Source organism: Strix uralensis, chromosome 2 (genome assembly GCF_047716275.1).
Source record: "Strix uralensis isolate ZFMK-TIS-50842 chromosome 2, bStrUra1, whole genome shotgun sequence".
Taxonomy (NCBI): Eukaryota; Metazoa; Chordata; class Aves; order Strigiformes; family Strigidae; genus Strix; species Strix uralensis.
In genome coordinates, this window is record NC_133973.1 from 62,494,680 (window position 1) to 62,514,894 (window position 20,215).

General features: G+C 43.7%; 1 protein-coding gene across 6 annotated transcripts in view; it reads right to left on the reverse strand.

Moving 5' to 3' along the window:
* JADE3 (jade family PHD finger 3) overlaps window positions 1–13,915 on the reverse strand; it is a 66,876-nt gene extending 52,961 nt beyond the window's left edge. The window contains exon 1 of one of the 6 annotated variants that reach the window (XM_074858953.1): window positions 13,809–13,915. The gene's annotated coding sequence lies outside the window, so the exon portion shown is untranslated. Of the gene's footprint in view, window positions 1–11,879; window positions 11,937–13,125; window positions 13,483–13,604; window positions 13,692–13,808 lie in introns of those variants that run through there. The other 5 variants (XM_074858952.1, XM_074858949.1, XM_074858954.1 and 2 more) reach the window with 5 other exon arrangements.
* Between the last annotated feature and the right edge of the window lie 6,300 nt (window positions 13,916–20,215).

Consider the following 20,215-nt stretch of genomic DNA (forward strand, 5'->3'; position numbering starts at 1 on the left):
GACTGAATTTGAAAGCTGGTCTTGTGACGCTTCGTGTGTCCTTCACAAAAAATAATCCCACGGATATAACAACTGCTTATGTGGGAAAGGTATTAGAAAACCATTGTATTATTTCCAGTTTTTTACAGACTGTTTCAGATATCTAACGCATGTAGCCAGCTCCCCACGGACTACCAGTAATAAAAGTAATTGTACTCTTTCCCTTATAGTTCTGGAAAAATCATAATAGGAACAAGTATCCAAATACCAAAACCGTATCCATCGTATTTATCTGAAGAGATACTTCCAGGCAATGTTTATCCTACAGGGACTAAAAGTAGAAAAGAAAAAGTCACTAAGCTTTAAGAAAAGTCTTCTAAAATCCTTATTTCATAACAAACAGGGCTGGATTTTTGCTTGTAAAAACCTGTGATCTGATGCTGCTTCTTCATAAGCTTCTAACAGTGCTAACTACAGTAAGTATTTAGCAGCTTCTTGATTTTTACCTCTCTTCCACACTGGCTTAGCCAAGAAAGTAATTCAGTATAAATCCGCAACCTCATTGTAAAAATCTAAAGATAGTTTGTCTCACCTTAAGATAGGTCAGAGATGCAGAAAGCATCTAGCAAAGCCTGCAACTCTCTAGCACCTTCACTTCCTTCCACCATCACAAAAATATTTCATTACACCTTTACACAACAACAAGCCTATTCTTAATAATAGCCAGCGACTTAGTAATTCCCAGCAGCCAATTGAAATTTGCTGGGAAAACAATTTCCCACAGCAGCTTATCCCGCTTTCAGACAAACAATGCAGCAGGATGTCTAGAAGGATAGGTTTCATAAGCCAACTAACAAGTAACATCAAGCCGCTTTATGAAACGTTCTGAAGTCCTGGGCCCCTAGGCACTCAGATGGTGACGGAACGCAGCAGTTATTTAGCATGTGTGTAGTGCCAGCCATTCTGCAAAATACTCAAAACTTCTTATTCATTGCTCGAAATTCTTGTTACACAATCTAATTAACATATACATGCAAAAAAGCGAGTCAGGGGCTGAAACAACTGCCCTTACAGGGAAAAGCAACCAAGACTGACATACACACGGGATTTAACTTAAGCACCTAACCCAAGGTGCACACGAAGTTGTTTATATTCTTCATATACTAGTATGTTATTAACATTAGTGAAACAGAGGCACAGGTCTGTAAGAGATCAGATGTAATGGCATAAATTTAAGGAAAAAAAAGTTTAGGCTTAGCATTAAGGAAACATCCTGACAGTCAGAACTGCTGGTCCATGTCCCCAGGGAAAGGATCGGAGACTGCAGCTCTTGACGTTTAAACAAAGATTGGACAAGAGTCCTGGTAGCTGCGCTGCCAAGACAACATGCTCCAGCTCAGCATTTCTCAAACTGGCCTGAGGGCAAGGCAACAACAAATGTGGGACCCGAGTTTAAAGAGGAGGACTGCACAAAGTGGTTTGTTAGGCCTGTCTGCACTGAGGACTGCACCTAGCCACACAGACATGCTGCTGTGAAGCAGCAAGTACTGTGCATCAGCTATTCCACAGCACACACACGTATTGCTGCGTGTTGGTGAGAGCAAGCAATCCCAAATAGCTATTCCGCCCCTACGTCTCTCCTCCCTGCTTCAGAGACTGAAGAATATACATAGACTGCTACAGTGTACAGTGCATGCAAGGACAGTTGCCACACACCAGGTCAGGTATGTTGCTCCTCTTTTTCAGGATGAAATGTTAAGGAGATGTATTACTTCAGCCTGGTGCAGGATGCATCTCTCTCCAAAGAGTGGGTATTCCCTGCAGCAGGTCGCATTGCAGTGCAGAGGAGTGTAGCAGGAAGAGCCCACAAATGCATGTGGCAGAAGCCTGCAGTAGAAGAGCTAAATTGGGATAAAAGTATTGGGAGCTGGCAGGATGCTTCCTGAATCCATGAAGCCTGGAATGCTGGATACAGGCAGAAGTACCAAATGTATTTTGGTGCTACCCACTACCAGGAGCTGGAGAACAGGGCTGTGAGCCACAGACCAGCAAAACCAGGGTATTCATGAGGACCTGGAGCCAAAGAAATAAATCCAGTTCTTGAAGAAAGGGAACACTACATGTCTTGCCGTTAGCCACAGCCACATGTTGGCCAGTCAAGATTTTAACTGTCATGCTAAACAGATGTACTTGTGTGCATTTCCTAAAGCTGAGTGATAGCAGTACTGTTTCATGTTATGTTCTGAAGGGAGGTTCAAGTGAACATTTCAGAAGCAATAATCTAGATGACCTAGAAGCATCTTTTCCCACAGCTAATTTCCATTATTTAATGCAACTATATTTGTGCACAGTTATGGATATCTTTCGTGGAGATCTTAAAATAAAAAAATAAAATGATTCAGCAAGTGTGAGAACTTCTAAACTATGGTAACAGATGTTACGTTTCTGATGGCACAGCCATGCCATTCTCATACACTCTGCAGCAAGTCCCATGACCCCACCACACACAAGAGAGTTGCAAATGCTAAAAGCAGCATCACTGCTTCTTGCTGGATCCTCCACACACTGACAATATAAAAGATGAAGGGCCAGATTCAGACTTCGGACTGAAGTAATACTAAACTGTGCACTTCAATTTCAATGCCTTCGAGTTAGATCTCTGGCTCCAGAACAACAAGAAACAACCAACCCCGTAATGCTTTAACTCCCCATGAAGCAAATTAAAAGGTCTTTACGGTGGGACTCAAAGTGCCCAGCACTTTCAGAACAGCCAGCTCACACACCAAAGAGGGAACGACGCCAGAAATCTCTCCTCTCACAGATTCAGCTGCTGACTTGCAGCCCTGTAAATGGATACCTTCGGGAATCAGATCCACGCTTGGACCTTTCTTCCTCCTCCCCTCCCTTCACACGAACTCCTCAGGCATCCAATTCAGACTCACATAAAGCATTGGCAGTTGCCACACCTGCAAAGGCCGTCCCTCATTCTGCACCTCAGCTTCCCAGCCCTCCTCTGCTTCCACTGAGATTCAGTCCCAATGTCTCCTCCCTCCCAACCCCAGCTACCAGACCCCGGCTCCTTTCCCCCAACCCCTTTCCCTTGCAGGACTCTGCTGCTGCCTACCTGCATGGAGCATGCAAGCACTCACGGCCATCACACCACTCTGCCAGAAAACCAGTCTGTGCAAACTTTTCCTATCTGTGTTGCACTGTTTAGCTTCACCCGCTTAATCGCAGGATGGCCACCAATTGCTGCGGAGTGTCAGGAGGCGCTTGTGCCTCAAACCACCACCAGCTTTTACAAAGCAAACGAGCCTGCTAAGACTCTGTTCCTATCATGGTTGATGCAAGTAGGAAAAAACCAAACAAAAACAAAAAACCCACAACACCCACAGCTGATTGACATCAGTTAGTTTAAAGAAAAGATTAATTTATGTCTGGATTACAAGAGAAAAGCTATGTCACAGGTAGATGACAGAAGTCAAAAAAAGACCACGTCCTCCTTTTCTGGATACATTAAGTTGTAATGCTCACCAGTGTACAACACAGGGATTCACAGGCTACCGAACATGTGCTTTAAAGTTTCTTCAACTGCTCTGGCTACAAGGAATTGGAATACTTAAAGTGGTGTGGATATACTGAATAATCCTGGCCTTGAAGGTGGTCTCAGTGGCCACACAAAAATCACCCTCATTAACAGCTCACCTCATATCAAAACACTTAGTATTTAACTGAATGATAGCCAGTTTCCAGAGAAAAAGGACAAGAGACAAGTAACAGAGTGTTAACTTCACTTGCTTATCACAGCAATTTAAAGTACTTTTGACATCCCTCAAACTGGGGACACTGGAATTTGTGAGCTTTCATATGGAAAGAGCCCCTGTTCTTTCTTGCTCAGACATTTGATCGTCATATCAGCACTCAAACTGTCACCTCCTCCTGCAAAGAAACTCCATAAATAAATAACGCACCCAAGCTTTGCACTTAGACCACAAAACACAAGGCTTGGAGCACAATCAAATGACAGTTAATGAAGCAGCAGACACGAAAACACAGTAAACAAGACTTCATCAACTTCATCCTTTGTGGCTGCAAATTCCATAGCAGCAACCAAAAATGACTTCTTCCTTGAAGATGGTCTTAAATGGTCAGAAAGGGTTGGGGTTTTTTTTTTACTGTTATGAAAGAGAAACCTGTGTCAACTAACTAATCCTTTTCCAAAGCCATTCCCACTCAGTCAGACAAAACACATGACAAGCTCTGAGAAACAAGCAGGGAAATTTTGGCCTTGGTGGAGTCAATAGGAATTAAATCAGCGCCAAAATGAAGCCAGAAATTAGCAAAGCATTTATCTGATGAATTTGTGAGCAGTCACTCCTAAGTGACAAAACTGAGTTAATTTCTTCTCAAAATTTCCTGACTTAAACATGGGGGGGGTTGCAAGATCAAGTTGTAATGCAAGAGAACTACTCCTTTAAAGCACCCGCTGCCAGAAGAGTTTATTGTCAAAAGGAGAAATGTGACCTTTAATAAAATTGTCTATAAATATACAGACCTTTATAATTTCTTGTAGTTTATTAAAGAAAGACTTCCACTATGTAAAGCTGTTTCCTTTAGGGAGGCAAAGTTTTTGACACTGTTTAGCAATGGGTTAAACTAGACATACAGAGACTGCCACTCATGTAGGTATGGATGGGCTTCTACGAATTCCAAGAACAGCAGGTAACACTGCCCCTCACGACACACTGGTATTTCTGCACTTTGGGCACACAAACTGACACTAAGGTCCTTTGTGCTACACTCGCCAAACCACATCAATGACCCAAAGGGGGGGGGGGGGGGGGGAAGAAAGAAACAAGACCAAAAAAAAAAGAGAGACAACTTGCTTTAATAGGTTTGCTCCATGAGTTTTACATCATTTCTGCTTACCTGAAGCACAAAAACTTCTATAATCCTGTCAGTCCTGGAAAGCTCAACAGAGAAAGCAAACACAGGAACTCAGCTTCTTCTCCTTTGAGAATTGCCATCATGCAGTTGAACCCACAATTCTGACTGATTAAATCTCTATGAGTCTACAAGAGACCATGAACAGGCAGAGGTGCTACAGAGTACCCTAATGTGGCATTAAAACCTCTAAAGGGCAGATGTGAAGATGCCTTATTACAGCCAAAGAAGTCTGGTATGGGAGCGAGGCAGGCTTAACTTCCATAGTCCGGCTGACACTAATGTCATTTCTTCATAATTAAACATATATGACCAGTCTGATCATTATAACGCAGTTACACTAGTGCAACACCTTCAAATTGTTACAATAGCTGGTTTCTTTGATAGGATAACATTAATATATATTCCCTAAAAGGATTTCAAGGAGGAAAGAAAGCAAAAAAAATTGTAAGGTAGAAAATGGTTAGAAAAGGATTTGAGAAGTGCAGTCTGGTTACTTTTCAGTGTTTTGAAAGTTATCCCACTAAACCAATGCTTTTCCACGGTCTTCTTTTTCCAGCGGTTCCTCTTGATACACAGAAGTAAGTTTGCTTTTGAAACATACTTATTATCTGTACGAAACATACATCAGCAATTGTACTTACTTTAAATCAAACACACAGATTCAATTTGCTTAACTAAGCACAACTTGCATATATACAGGCATAAGAGAACAGTTCTTGTTAAATACACAAGCAAAATACTCATCACATCAATACAAGCATTCACTAAAGAAAAGTCTTATATCATGAACGCTTTATTTTCTATGAATATTAAAAAATACAATGATTTTTCAGTGGATGATGCTTTTATATATACACGTAACCCCACACAAATGTAACAGCCACAAAAAAAAAAAAACCACCTCACATAAAAACACTGATGAAGGAAAAGCCCCTCTAACAGACCTAGCAAACTTGCAGAAATCTTATTTAAAAAAAAAAAAATTACCCCAAAAGGTCTGCCAAAGTATTTTCAGGCCGATTACAAATAATTTGGAAGCCTACCCTGTCTGGAGTCTGGTGCGGGAGACAAATTTAATTTGACCTTACTGATTTATAGGGTCCCAAGAAGACTGAGACACTCACTGGAAATGCTGTTTTCTCCAATAACAAGGAAAAAGTTGTGAAGTCAAGGCAAAAAGAAGAGGGGACAGCCAACGGGAGACTACAAAGGCATCAAAGACATTGCTGAGAGAGATGAGTAGGAACTATAAATCAAATTGAAGTTGTCCTGTACACTTGTGGCTTTTTTTTTTTCTCCTTTTAAATTTACTTTAGCCATTTTTTCCAGCTCTTAACCCATTCATACCTCAGAAGTGGACTGTTTGAAATGCGGAAGTCAAGCATGTAGAAGCGAACGTGCAGAAAACAAATTTATTTCAATAATCTTAAAAAGAGAATGAAATGGCACCTGCAAAAGCTATTAGACCTCAGCAACTTAAATTGATGCATATCCCTGTTTGCTGTTACATGCAAAGGCTTCTCAAAATCTAGAACAAGTACACAGAAGACGCCAAACAAAGGATCTAAGACAGCATTTAAGCCAGATTAATCCATGTAATGGGAGTCACGGGGCTCTGACTGACACTGAGCTGATTGTCAGGAGTGCCAGCTTTCTAATAACTTACATCCCACCTTCTGAAGTTTTATGGCATTTATAGAGGAAGAAAAATGAAAACACCACACGTCATATCCAGCAAAAAACCATATATATTCAGTTTTAAGCAACAGAAGACAGAATACATGAGGTACTGATACATAAAGAAATTTTTAACCACCTCTGCCTTCATTGAGCTCAGACCAGAGTCTTTATATTTGACAACAGTTGTTAACACAGCTATTTCACCTCTGTATAGGCATATAGATCCAGTAAGAGCAAGTCAGATCTCCATCAAAATTGCAGAAGCACACATGTAAGTAGCCTACTAGTTACTGACAAAGTCTCATTCAATTGCCACTGTAAGTAAACTCTTTGTGTGCTAGCTGTATAAAAATGTGTTTTGATCAAAAATATGCTTACTACCAACTTCAACATACTTAAAACATCTGAAAAATACCTGAAAAAAGAAAGGCTTTTGAAATTTTCACAAAATGCCACTGGGAAACTACAGTATGAATCTTAAAAAATACAAAACCAACAAAAACCAAAACAAAACCACCTAAATTGATGGATATCAGTTGCAAAGAGCACACAAAACCATCTTGCATTATTTCTATTTATATAAAAATCTGGAATTATTTCATCCCACTGGTTTTTTTTTAATCTTTTCATTTTCTTTTTTTGCCCAAAAAAGTAAAGAAGTACTAACCAAAGAAAGTGCAGAAAATTAATTTCTGCGATGCGGACAAAATGTTTTGCAAAAATAATTTCCATAGAAGAATCAATATCATTAAGCAGGAGTGAATTTTACTTCCTATGTATGCCAACAGCCATAAGAGTATTGTTGCTCTTAAACAAGCACTTTGTATGAAGATCAACCTTTTGGTTCCTCCCTCACTCTTCGCACATTCTGTTGCAGAGCTGCAAGTTCAAATTTGTCAGGCAAAATGCTTCACTTACTTCTTAAGATCGCTCATTTCATGCTACGCTGGAAATGATTATGTTGTTAACATAAGGAAGACTGCAACTTCATTATCAGGTTTAAGTATCTGCCTTTCAGTTGCTTAAATGACAGTCAATTTGATTTTTGTAAAAGAACACAACTGCTCTCGAATTAAGCTGAAGTTGAAGAGTTGCTACAACTCCACCAAACAAGGTTAATGCTATCAAAGCGTAGCAATGCTGATGACCGGTAACCTTTCCCTCGTCAAACCACCGGTCAGCGGTTCTTGAAAAAACATAAAAAACTATTTTCTGTGCTTGAATGAGCATTTCTTCTCCTTCCTATCAAACAAGGTTTAACAAGGTTTACACTGCACTGCGGAGTAATCACCTGTTATCACTATTTCAGTCAGTCATCTGCTGGGAAAAGAGCCTATCTGCATGAAAGCAGGAACAGGAGCATGGTTTGTTATTCCTTTTCCTTTGCAAGTACTCATAACAGTGGGAGAGGTATTACTCCTACCTCTCCTTCTGCTGAGGCTCCTCCTCACCAGATAACTGCTGAGCCTACCATTTTCTTGTGTGCCTCTAACTCGCTTGCATACTGCATATTCTAGCTCCATAAGGTTTTTGGGGATTTTTTTCTTCATTAAAGCCAAAACCTGGGTGGGACATGGCACTATTTCAAACTATGAGTCCTCTACAGCCACTTTGATATCAAAACCTGCAAATTAACACTGGAAGAATATTAAAGTAATACAAGCAGTTAAAAGCAGAACAATAAAGAATTAAAAACCACAAGTAATCCCACTACGGACATTTTTTCCCCTCCCTTGACAGGATACACATCTCCTATACATTTTTGTATCCAGCGGTTCAAGATGTAGGATTTTCTATACGGCAGCAGAAAGAAAATACTGCCATTTTATTCTGCTATACTTGATAGGTAGGAAAGATTTAAATATTTGTGCGTTAAAAATAATAATTTTCTCAATATCGTCACACTCTTTAAAGCAAGCATTATTTAAAAGTTGTCTGGTCTGTTAAACCAATGCTCACATTTTTGAAGTGGTATGAATGAAAGCTCAGCGTTTAGTTATGATTTTCAAGTGCTCGTGAACACCCATGTGACTGCATCAACCTAGCAGTGTTATCAACCTAACACCCAAACTGCATCAATCTAACAACCAAAATATCTTTAGGAGAAAAACTTTTGTCTAACATTTGTAGCAGAAACGGCATTTATTTGCATACTTAAAGAATTTCAGTCATCCAGTATTATATGATAACCTATGTACCACAATTAAAAGCTATTTAGCACACAGGCATGTCCTATGCAGAAGTCTTCCTCCCACTACTTGATCATCTACCCAACAGCATATTCCAAAACAAGAACTACCTGTAAATTTAAAACACAGCTTGGAAAACACTTCATAACAGAGTCACACAGAATTAACTATTTGCAATAAACGCTCCTGGTCAGTTGTTTCAGCTTGCACAGCAGAAAGCGAGGTACCACCCCTTCCTCTGGAGCATCCCAGTGTCTACTCACCCACTGCACAGTGCAAACCCTTGGAAGCTGCTGGACTTGCTGTGCATCAAACCACTCACACTAGAATGAAACTGCTCTCTAGGACGCGACCAAGAGCCTGAGCAAAGGCCACCACAGAGACAGGAGCTTTTTGCAGATATGACAGGCCCTCAGAAAACATTCAAGCAAGAATTTTTTTTTTTTGGGGGGGGGGGGGGAAGGAAAAAGAAAAGGGCAGGGCGGAAAGCCCTGGACAGTAGATTAAGAAAATAATACGTAATTCCCTCAAGACTGTGTGACAAGCATATTCATTTTAGCAACCAGTCAGGTATGTGTATGAACCTGTTTTTTAACATCTCCCTACAGCTCTATTAAAACACAAGGAGGCATTAACGACATGATATGTTATGTTCAGCATTCAATTCAATAAGCAAGAAACACAGCTCTGTAATCTAATGCTGTAACAGGTGTACTTTAAAGAAGGAAAGCACTCCAAAGTTTTCAAAGTTTAACAAGCTAAGGCAAGCATCCCAGCATTTAATCCAGGAGAAAGTTATAACAAATAGCATCAGCAGTCACAAGCCTATCCTCCCACCTTCTCGTGCTCCTCTGAACAGGGCGACTTAACAAATGCCAGTGGAGCCTCCGCAGCCATGCTCACAGCTCAGGGCCTCTTCCACTTTTTTAAATCCAAGTAAAGCTTGTATTATAGCTCTACAAATGCAGGAGCTTTCGTTAGGCCCAAGATCACACGTCCCAGACTGCTCTAATCCCCAAATTCTTGGTCTCCTACACACTGAAATAAGATCTGAAATGTTGGAAAAGTTCAGATGCCATCTAGAGAAGGGTTGCTTGGAAGTAAATAAATATGAAAGAGTGAACAACCCAGGGAAACAGGGAGGTGGTTAGTAATTGCACAGACATCTCTCCACAGAAGTCAACACCCAGGCTGTCACGTTACACTTCTAGAACTTCTTTGCCAGATACCATCTTATAGCTGAAACAAGCTGAAGCATCAATAAAAATAGTATCTATGAACACAATTTTTAGGGGTTCTGAACATCAGATGTGCAGTTTTAGCTAGAAGATAGTATAAAGAAAAGTAATTTTAAAGTGACAGTGTAATTGATCATTTAACATGGATAAATATAAAAGAAATCACCTCTCCCACTCTTTTTATTTTAAATAGCAGCATTAAGCTAAAATCAGCTGTGTGCTAAAATGCAACATTTCATATAGTTATCTCACTTTTCAGAGGTGCCATCAAGCCCTACAGATCTCCGGCATCTCCCACTCCCACCTGACCCAGCCTCCGCCAGGGCCCTGACATAACATTTTATACATCAGCTCTTCAAGATGCAAATAGCATCTGTTGGCTTCCATTACATAAATATGCCCGATAAGAGCTATTATTAACTTGTTAGTTTCCATTTTAAGTAAAGTATGTCAAAATTGCATTTATGTCTCCAATTACATGAAGCCTCAAGTGTTGTAAGCACTTCAAATCTTCAGAAAAGAGAAATGCCACACGATTTCAGAGGAAGGGTTCCCCTCTCCAGAAATGTGAAAGCTCCCGAGTCCCCTTAGCTGTAGCTCCTGCAAAAATTGTGGGAGTGAGGAGAGATTAAGCTGGCACGATCAAACAGCAAGTTTTGACTAAGTCCATTTCTGTTTATAAAGCAAGAGATCACCAACGAAAAGCAACAAACAGCAAGTTTTTGGTTATAAAATACATCGAAAAAATGATACCCATGCTTAACAAAATATTAACTTTAAAATTTCAGTTGAATACAACATTCTGTGTTATTAAATTGCCCTGCGTTTTCTGAGGAGTAGGCACAATGCTACACTAACAAACCTATTCAGGTAAGAGCCCCCAAAACCATATATCAATTTCTAAAGGAGACTTCTAGGGACTAAAGGAAAAAGATACACCATGGAAACAGGGCTTTATACAACACTTTCATCCATGGATCATAAAAGACAAAAATGGGTGCACTACAAAAATGGGAGCATGTTCCTACCCCAGATACATCCCAGGTCTCACCTAGCTAACCAAAAATGTACAGACACCATGCCATCCCACTCATCCTCTGGGGCATGATGGTCAGAAATTAATTTCAAAGATTGAAATAGGCTACCTAAGAAGACCATGGGGAGCACAGTAGGGGTATCAATTTCAAACTCAACCTCAAGGCAGATTGTACACTTCTCACCAGCAGGTCTAACAAATCCAGCCATTTTCACCATGGCCCTGGACACCTGCCGTCACGCCAGCCAAGAGTTCAGGTCACCAGTCAAGACACCCCACAGGCCAGCTGCAGCAAGATCTTTGGGATAAATGCTTTACAGCACTCAGCATGTTGTAGCTACTACAGTGACCACATGCATGTGTGTCTGCCTGCCTGTACATATATAAAGTTGTACAGGTAAAAATAATACTCAATTATAGCCAAGCAGCCTTTGTAAATTCTCCTCCATAAGCAAACCACCCAGCTCTATGAAAACTACATGTATTTTAAAAACCAAAGCAAAAAACCCACAACAATCTCGCTATCCCACTAAATCCCAGATACAAACTTCCCGATTTTCTGCCACAGGAAGTACACAGACCCACAGAGAAGGAAAAAGCTGGGTTTATTCTAAAGCTACACTGAGATCCTCTAGCCCAGGCTTTTACATTTGCAGTGGATTTTCATTATTTTAACGAGATCCCAAATGAACATGCATCCCTGCCAATAAATGCCACTGCATATGTTCCTGCTTCAGCTCTATAGCAAATCTTTGCGGGTACCTGCTACACGTACATAACACAAATAAAAAAACAAACAAACCAACCCACACAGTTCCGCTGACTGACCCAACTTGGGAATCTTTTCTGCTGGGGGAGGGAGGGAGGCCTGTTCTGTAGAAGGAAAGTAGAAAGAGGAAACATCAAATGAAGGACAGGTAATAGAAACAGCTCTCATTATTTTGATTACTTTTACCGCATTTAAAGCCCAACTTTTGCAGAAGAGAGCTTCCTTCTGCTCTTCTCTGGCAGTAAAAACAGAGCATGTCAGGTCTAGTCTGGGAAGAGGTCAGAAGTTCAGTTTAAAAAAAAAACAAAACCAACAAAACTTTGGATCCTAAAAGCACTAATTTTAATTTGAAAAGGCACTTTCTTAACTAAAGCGACTTCAAATTGCATTTTCTCATGCATTTTCTCCCTTCCATAAGAGCAGGTGAAGGCTTTTCTGACATCCTGCTAAGGAACTCTGTGGCAGGCTTGAAAGGTATGCTAACGTGCCTTCATCCAGGTCACCCTTTCCTCTCTAAACCCATCCGGCTCTCGAATTTTCAGGTTAGCTCTAACCATCGCTAAGATACGGTTTCGCTTCATAGAGATGAGCAGGTGTGCTCGAGATGCTCTACAGAACAGCCCACAACAAGCACCAACATGACGTAAAAAGTTGGCTGCAGATAAAACATTTCTCACGCATCAAGACAAAATACAGTTCTCTACATCTTTCAGTTTTAGTGCAAAGGCTCTTTTGCATTAACAGACAGACACAACAGCTTTCAAGTTTGTAGTGTATTTTAATCACAGGATTTCTAATCAAGACTGGATGCCATCTCCAGCATCCCCTTCTTCTTAACGTGAAAAAACATACAGCTTTAAAGTACAGTGCTAATTTAACGATATTTTAATTAAAGTACATAGCAACTCATTATAACAATTTGTGAGCAATAGCTGAACTCCAAATAACTATAAATGCTCTTCATAAAATAACTGTAGTTAAAAAACAGGAAAAAGCAGCATTTATACTTCCCATTAAGGTGTATTTTAAGGTGCGCTGTGCCCAGCGCTCCCATCAATCATCACAGAATTATCTGCAAGTGCTACTTTTGCTACATCCCCGGCCGCTGATCACACCGGTCGCCGTACGTCCCTGAAACGAATCGGTGCCTTTGCAGAAAGAGGAGCGACATTAAGCGAACACGGTGCGAGGGAGGAAGGTTTGGAGAACCCAAGCCAGGACCTCCCCGTCCCTGCCCCCGCTGGCACCGGGCCGCTCTCCCCCACCGCTGCCCGGGATAAAACTTACCTTGGTGGCACGGCGGGAGGGCTGCGCTAGCGCTTCATTGTCAAACTCAGTTCTAGCAAGTTCCTCGACATGCTGGCGGAGCGGTGCTCGGCAGCGGACAAGCGCCCGGCTGTCTGTCTGCCCGGCTGTCTGTCTGTCCGCCCGCCCGCCACGCCCAGCCGCGCTCCGCAGGGCCCCGCCGGCTCGGGGACCGGCGGGTCGCCGCCTCTCCGGGCTGCGGCGAACAAAAGGGCGCTTCGCCGGGGGCCGCCGCCGCCGCCCAGCCCCTGCCGCCCCCCGCGGGCACAGCCCGGCGAGCGCGGGGGCGGAGCGGCGGCCCGACTCCAGCGGGGCTCCGCAACTTTTCCCTCCGGACGCGGCCGGGGCCGCAGCGCCCACGCCGGACGGAGGGAACGCTGCCCGCCCGGCACGACACGGCCCGACTCGGCCGCCGCCACCCCCGGCCCGGCTCCGCGCTCCCCCCCCGGCGCCCCACGTACCCGCAGGAGCCGCCGCCTCCCCCCGCTCGCCGATGCTTCCTCCTCCTCCTCCTCCTGCCCGGCCTTGGCGCCAAACGCCGCCGCCGCCTCCCGCCCGTCGCAGGCCCGGCGCCTCCCCCGCTCACAGGCCCGGCGCGGCGGCCCCGGCGGCCCGGCGCCCGCCCCCCGCCCCGCCTCCATGCGGGCAGCCCGGGCCGCGCTCACCTCCCGCCGCCGGCGCGGCGCGGCACGGCCCGGCCCGGCCCGGCGCGCCGCCGCCTCCTCCGCCGCCGCCTCCTCCTCCCCTGCTCGCCGGCGTGGGCGGCCGCGGCCGTCAGGGCTGGCGCTCCCGCCGCGGCGGCGGCTGCTGCTCCTGCGGCGGCTGCTGGTGCCGTCCCGCGCCGGCGCGCATCGCCTCCGCCCGCCCGCCCGGGCCCGTGGCCGGCGGCGGCTCCCGCCCTGCGTGCCGGCTGCTCGGCGCGCCCGCAGTCAGGCCCAGGCCCCCCGCCCGCCCCACTCCTCCTCCTCCGGCGGCGGCGGCCGCACAAGAGCCCTATTGTATTATTGACACTGCTGGGCTCCAGGCCCCGCCTCTTCCCCTTCCCTTCCCTCCCTGCCCGGGCCGGGCCTTCCTGCCAGCTGCGCCGGCAGAGCCGGCCCCCGCCCCGGGGAGAGGGCGGGAAGCGGCCCGAGGGGAAGGCCTCGGCCTCAGCCCCGGTCCCAGCCCCGCCGGCGGGCGTCAGGGCTGAGGGGAGCCAACCCCGCCCGGGACCGGGCGAGAGGCGGCCCCCGCCGCCCTCAGGTGTGACTTCTCCCGTCGAGGTGCCCGGCGCAGGTGACGAGCAACGGGCAGCGCCTGGCCCGTGTCGCCGCTGCCACCGGCTGCCGAGACCCGGCCTTGGGCTGGGCGACCGGCGGCGGGGGCAGAGGTAGCCAAGCGCCTCGCCACGTCCCCCCTGCCTTCCAGCAGGTTCTGAGGGCACCGCAAGCTGATCACCACCCAGTCCAGTACTAAACGGAGAACGTTTTACATAACTTGTAAAATGAGGAGGGCAGCGTCTAGCCAGCGATTGGTGTTAATCGTTCGGCCCCTGACAGAGTTCCCATTAAAGCGAAAGCAAGGTAGGCAGCATTAGAATAAAGGAAACAACAGCAAAAATTTGGCAAAGCTCCTCTGTCATTAGGCCTCACACCCACGCACATTTCCCATACTGCTGTTACCAACTATCACTTGCACCAGACGCACTGGAAACCCCTTTCGCCTGCCTTAGCAGAAGGACTGCTGCAAAGGGATTTACCTGGAGAACCCCCCTTGGCTGCCACAGCCCTCTTCTCCGTGCACACTAACTGAGGCATGGAAATGCGGCAGAGAAGGAAATCAAGCTTGGGGTCTCAAATCAGGGATACAGCACTTTGCTCTAGGCCAGGCATAAAGGAGAAACAGCAAGAATATAATAACGAGGAGTACAAAGGAAAAGGGATGAAGAGATGAGCAGCAAGCATGGCAGGGATAGTTTGGCATGCCTGAGCTGCACTTCCACAGTGTTTCTGGACAGCAGGTGGAACGAGGTGAAATGTAATCTCAAGAAAGGAAGCACTGTTTCAGGCTGAATGTTCCATCTAGCTCAACAGCCTCCCACCGGCTCTACCAAGCCACTGGCCCCCCACATTGACCTCATCCTTGCCCGAGTGGGCATCCACAGTAAGATAGTTCCCCCAAGTACTCTGCTACTTCTTGCTTGGATTTCCCAAGCAGGATGTGGCATGTCTGTTTAGTACCCCTCAACAGATCACTTCTCCAAGTACTTGTCCAAGTCAGCTCTCACTGAATCCGTGTAGGCTTCTGACTGTAAATCACTGCTGGCAAGGAATTCCATGAGTCTACTACCTACTGCAAAAAAAAAAAAAAAAAAAAAAAAATTTTTCTTTTGAATAGCTGGTTAATATTCCTGTGTGTAATATGAAAATGTAGCTTTCTACAAATGCAGTTAGACCACAACCAAACAGCGATGCTGACACATATGACTTCCTTCATGCACCAGCGATCATCTCATTTGCCTTCTGTTCATTAATATATACTTGCCAGGAAAACACTCTGAGCAGCTTCAGAAAACCACAACATCAAGTGAAATACCAAGAATACTCCCCCCACCACTTGTGGAATCCTCTATATCAAACCAGGTGGTCCAGGCAGCAGGGCAGGCAACACTGATTTTTGACAAAAGATTTGAAGTCCAAAATGAAGAAAATTCAGAGTGATAAAAACAAGTCCATGCACTATAGAAAAAGACCTGTTTTCTAGTCATGAAGGGAATTTAAAGTCCAACTGAGTTAAACTGAACAGAAACCATTTTCAAGTACCAATATCTTCATTTGGATTTTAAAATAATTTCTATTTTTTTGTGTCTATGGCTTAGTAGAATGTAGATATATATAGTGTTTAAAGTATCCCTCATTCTGAAGGACAACGAAGAATGCATATTCCCATCAGTGAGGAAACATTCCTCTGAGAAGTTTCCTGCCAGATTATTTTATGTACGCATGACTTCATCAGGAACAGATGCAGCCCAGCCCGGGAAAGGTGTTGCACAGCTATCTTCATTTCCCATGCCTGGAATCGCACACACCCCCCTGCACTGGCTCACATGTCAGGAGAAGACAACAGCCAAACCTCTAGTTCTACCTCTAGTAAATCCACAGCTGTACATGGTGGGCTCAGGGCCAAAAGATGGGTGACACAGGAAACCTATGGCAGAAAGTGGTGAGGCTACTAATTTCAATAAATGCTTTTACGTGCAAATAAATTTTTTTATCTCATCCTGTGTAACTTCTAGCAAATTATCTTACCGTTTGATAGGAATTTATACAGAATTGCATTTACATTTGCCATGCACTTCTATAGGAACACCAAACAAGATGAATAAATAGGGAGCAGGTTGTAGACTGTTGTTCTTTTTAAAGACATATGCAACAGTTTCCACATTTTCTTGAGAAAGGATGAACTACAGATGCTCTTATGCACCTAGAGAATATAAGGAATTTACAAAGCCAGATGTTAACATGTTGATAAAATATAGCACAAACATGAAGTCTTCCCAAGGGAGGAATGCTCTGGAAACTAGAAGTATAAGAGATACGGTCAGGATAAAATAATGTATACATGTATACCAAAGCTGAACGGAGTCATTATTCAGCCGTACAAGGGCTGCCCATAGTATATCGGGCTATCAAGAAAGTTACACTCAAGTAACGTTTAACATCTGAGGAGCAGGGTCATGCAGAGTTAAACATGGACTAGAGCCACAAAAGTAGTATCTCTACTTGAAATACCTGGAAGTATTTTGGTGAATTTCAACAGGAAAGCATTTTTTTCTACAAAATCTGCTATCTCTGATTAGATGACAGAGAAGTAAAAGATAACAAACACGCCATAGAGTCATGGAGGAGTAGCAGGGGGAAATAAGAATTGGAAAGGCCCAGGAGGTTAATTCATATCCCTTAGCTCCAAGTCTTTGCAGCATTCCCAGCCTGCATGCAGAAGCCTCCATGGGCAGTGATTCTAGTTGATTCTGATAAAAGAAATAGACAGATACCAAAGCCTGGTATACCACCTTCCTTTGAAATGTGCAGATGCTGCATAAAACTCGCTTCATTGGTAGATCAGATACCATTGATGAAACCTTGATACAACGTCCTTGAAACCAGAGCAAGCATTGGCAGCTACTGGCAAGAGACATAAAAGCTCAACTCCCTTATTTTCCTTTCACAATGAGCAAAATTGTTGAAGTGTTATCATGAAGCACAAACACCCACCTGCAAACAAGAGAGCTAATTATTGCTGTGGAATAACTTTTATTCTTCTGTGGAAAAAATGCAAAGCAGAATCTCATCTAGGGATGGCTAGCTGTCTTTAAACCCTCTTGTGACTAAAAATGTTTCTGATACTCACTACTAGAAATAGAAGCAAAAAGCACTCAGAGCTTCAAAAGATTGTCTTTACCTCTAACACTGAATCCAATCCTTTAGCACCTGTTGGGGCAGCTATCAAAAGATGCCCTCAGGTCATAGCACAGCCCTTCCATTTAATCTCCAGAACCCTTTAAAAAAAAGCCCCTGAAGTGGTTTTTATGGAGGGACTTCAGAAAAGGGGGGGAAGGTCTCCCCTCATAAAACGATCAGCGCATTCAGACAAAAAAAAAAAAAGTACTTCCACAATCATGAAACATTTACTCTTTAGAGCAAAGTGTGCCAGCTTCACTTCCCAGGATCTGACAAGTTCAAAGTTTTGTGCTCAGGGAGATCTTCAATTTATCTTTCTCCTTCTAAGACACTAACACAGAATGGAGAGGACCGCCAGCAGCTTTCAAAACCTATCAGTATTACCGCTCTGTACCTTAAATGCATGCAAGTACCTACCTAATAAAAAAGGATCAAAGAATGCATCTTACACTTGTATTAGTGGGGAAACAAATTGTGTATCTTGCCTAAAAGAGTTGAAAGTTATCTGCCTCTACACTGCCATATGTGCAGTTGGGGGGAAATCTCCCCTACAGCAGTCAGCATCCAGTAAGCAGGGGGAAGTAAGGCTGCTGCTCCCTTCAGTGCTGAGAAATCACAAGTCAACAGTCACTCCACCCTCCCCCACCCCTTCAAAAGTTTGTTTCAATTTTTTTTATTTTTGAGACATTGAGTTTAATGGCTCAAACAGCAAAAACAATTTTCAAGTTTTCTTCACTACCACAAGGACAAAAGGTACCTAAAAATGGAAGTGGAGACTTTCACATGACTATGAACTGGGACTTCATCACCACAATGCTTGTGATAAAATGAAGGTGGAAAAGCAAAGATACGTACCACTGTCATCCAGACAGAGTCCTTTGAGCTCCCAGTACTGCAGAGGCGCCTAGCCTTAAATTTAGCCTCATCATTTGGGTAGAATCTGTAACAGCATGTTGCTTTTAGCCTTTGCAGTTTGGGAACATCAAACACACACTCATTTAATCGCTGTTTAAGAGCCTCTTAACCTTACTGTAATTTCCTATTAACTTTATCTGATGCTTTTAAGGACAAACTTTCTATAGCCATTTTAATAGAAGGATGCGAGGGAAATCCACATGTATTTGGAAGATCTCTTAGACCCTTGACAACATTGGCAATTTTAAAGCCTTGTGCAACTGAAAAGAGGCTGACTTGTACTTGACAGATGCTGGTCACATTGCTGAATACATTCTGGGAAGATACTCAGATACTCTAGCCATGAAATTGTATATAGCTGGGGATTATCCTAGATGCATAAAAAAAATAAAGGAATGAGCAGTCGCACATTTTTCTTTGCGTACTCAGAAAACTTTAGAGCTTTTTTAAAAGCTTCTCTCACTTCCCCCTATTTTTCTTCTCTCTCACTCAGAACCAGTGATGACTACATATGCTTCAGGAAGACTGCACGACCAAAACGTTACCAGCAACAGTCTTACGGCAACCAGGCATTCTGAAGAGATGAAAGCAGTAAAAAGCATTCTTCTATCAAACTGGACACCAAGATATTAATGTCTGGTCTGTTAACACACCGCGACTCCCAGCCATTCAGCGAAGCCTCCTGTACATCCTGCTTTTACCGGGTTTGATGCTTGTAAAATTTTGCCATACATAGATGGCTGTGTTGAGAGACAGAGCTCAGACTGGATAGCTCTAAGGAAAACTTCTGGGCTGGCATTGTTACCCTCAGCAAATTGCTATAGCTCATAGTGTGAGCTCTGCAGTGTCCAGGGAACAGGGTGAACCACCACAAAGCTGCCTTCCAACATACACTGCAGCAAGAACGCAGTACTACAGCACACAATTAAGTGCTACAGCCCGCTTGCACCATACCACTCAAGTCCATGCATGCTAGAGACAATACTTACAATCGGCACTTATTCATAGCTTTTAATACTGTTTGACTAGAAATTAAGTGGTTTAGATCAGGTTTAAACATGCCTTGGAAGAGCCGCTCCTGCAGACCTCCAAAGACCTATGTCACCCTTATGGATTCAGAAGGCTTACTCATTAATTCAAAAAAGAAATGGCACAAAGGTCCAAAGGAGACAACAAGAACTTGAGAGCAAAAATCCTAGAGTTTTGAAACTACTCAGGCAGGCACCTGGGCTGCTACAAGGTCTTAAGAGATTAATTTCACAGCAGCTTCTATTAAATCTTTAGAAAAAAAGCCTGGGGAATTGACACCTTCTAGAAGATATTATCAGCAATGCTAATTTAAATATGCACAGAAAGCTGAATGCTGTATGAATAAAGCCTAAACACTTAAAAGCCAGCATTTAGGAGAAGATATTCAGCTACAGAGTTCTCACTCATGCTTCAGTCAGTAAAACTCTTTTTTTGTCCCTATTAGAATGACTGAAGCACATATTTTGTCATAAAAAGTTTCAGGCTGCTTTTTGGAATTTAAAAAAAAAAATCTGTCCCAGTTATGTAAGTGCAGCCTGGTATGTGGAGGACTTAAATGCATGCATTTTATGCATGACTATTAGATACAACAAAAGAAAGTGGGTAACTTCCTAGCAATTGGGGCACAGACACAAAGCTTCTGCATGTTAGTATTTGAGGATGTGATTGGTAAAAATTGTGAAAATACC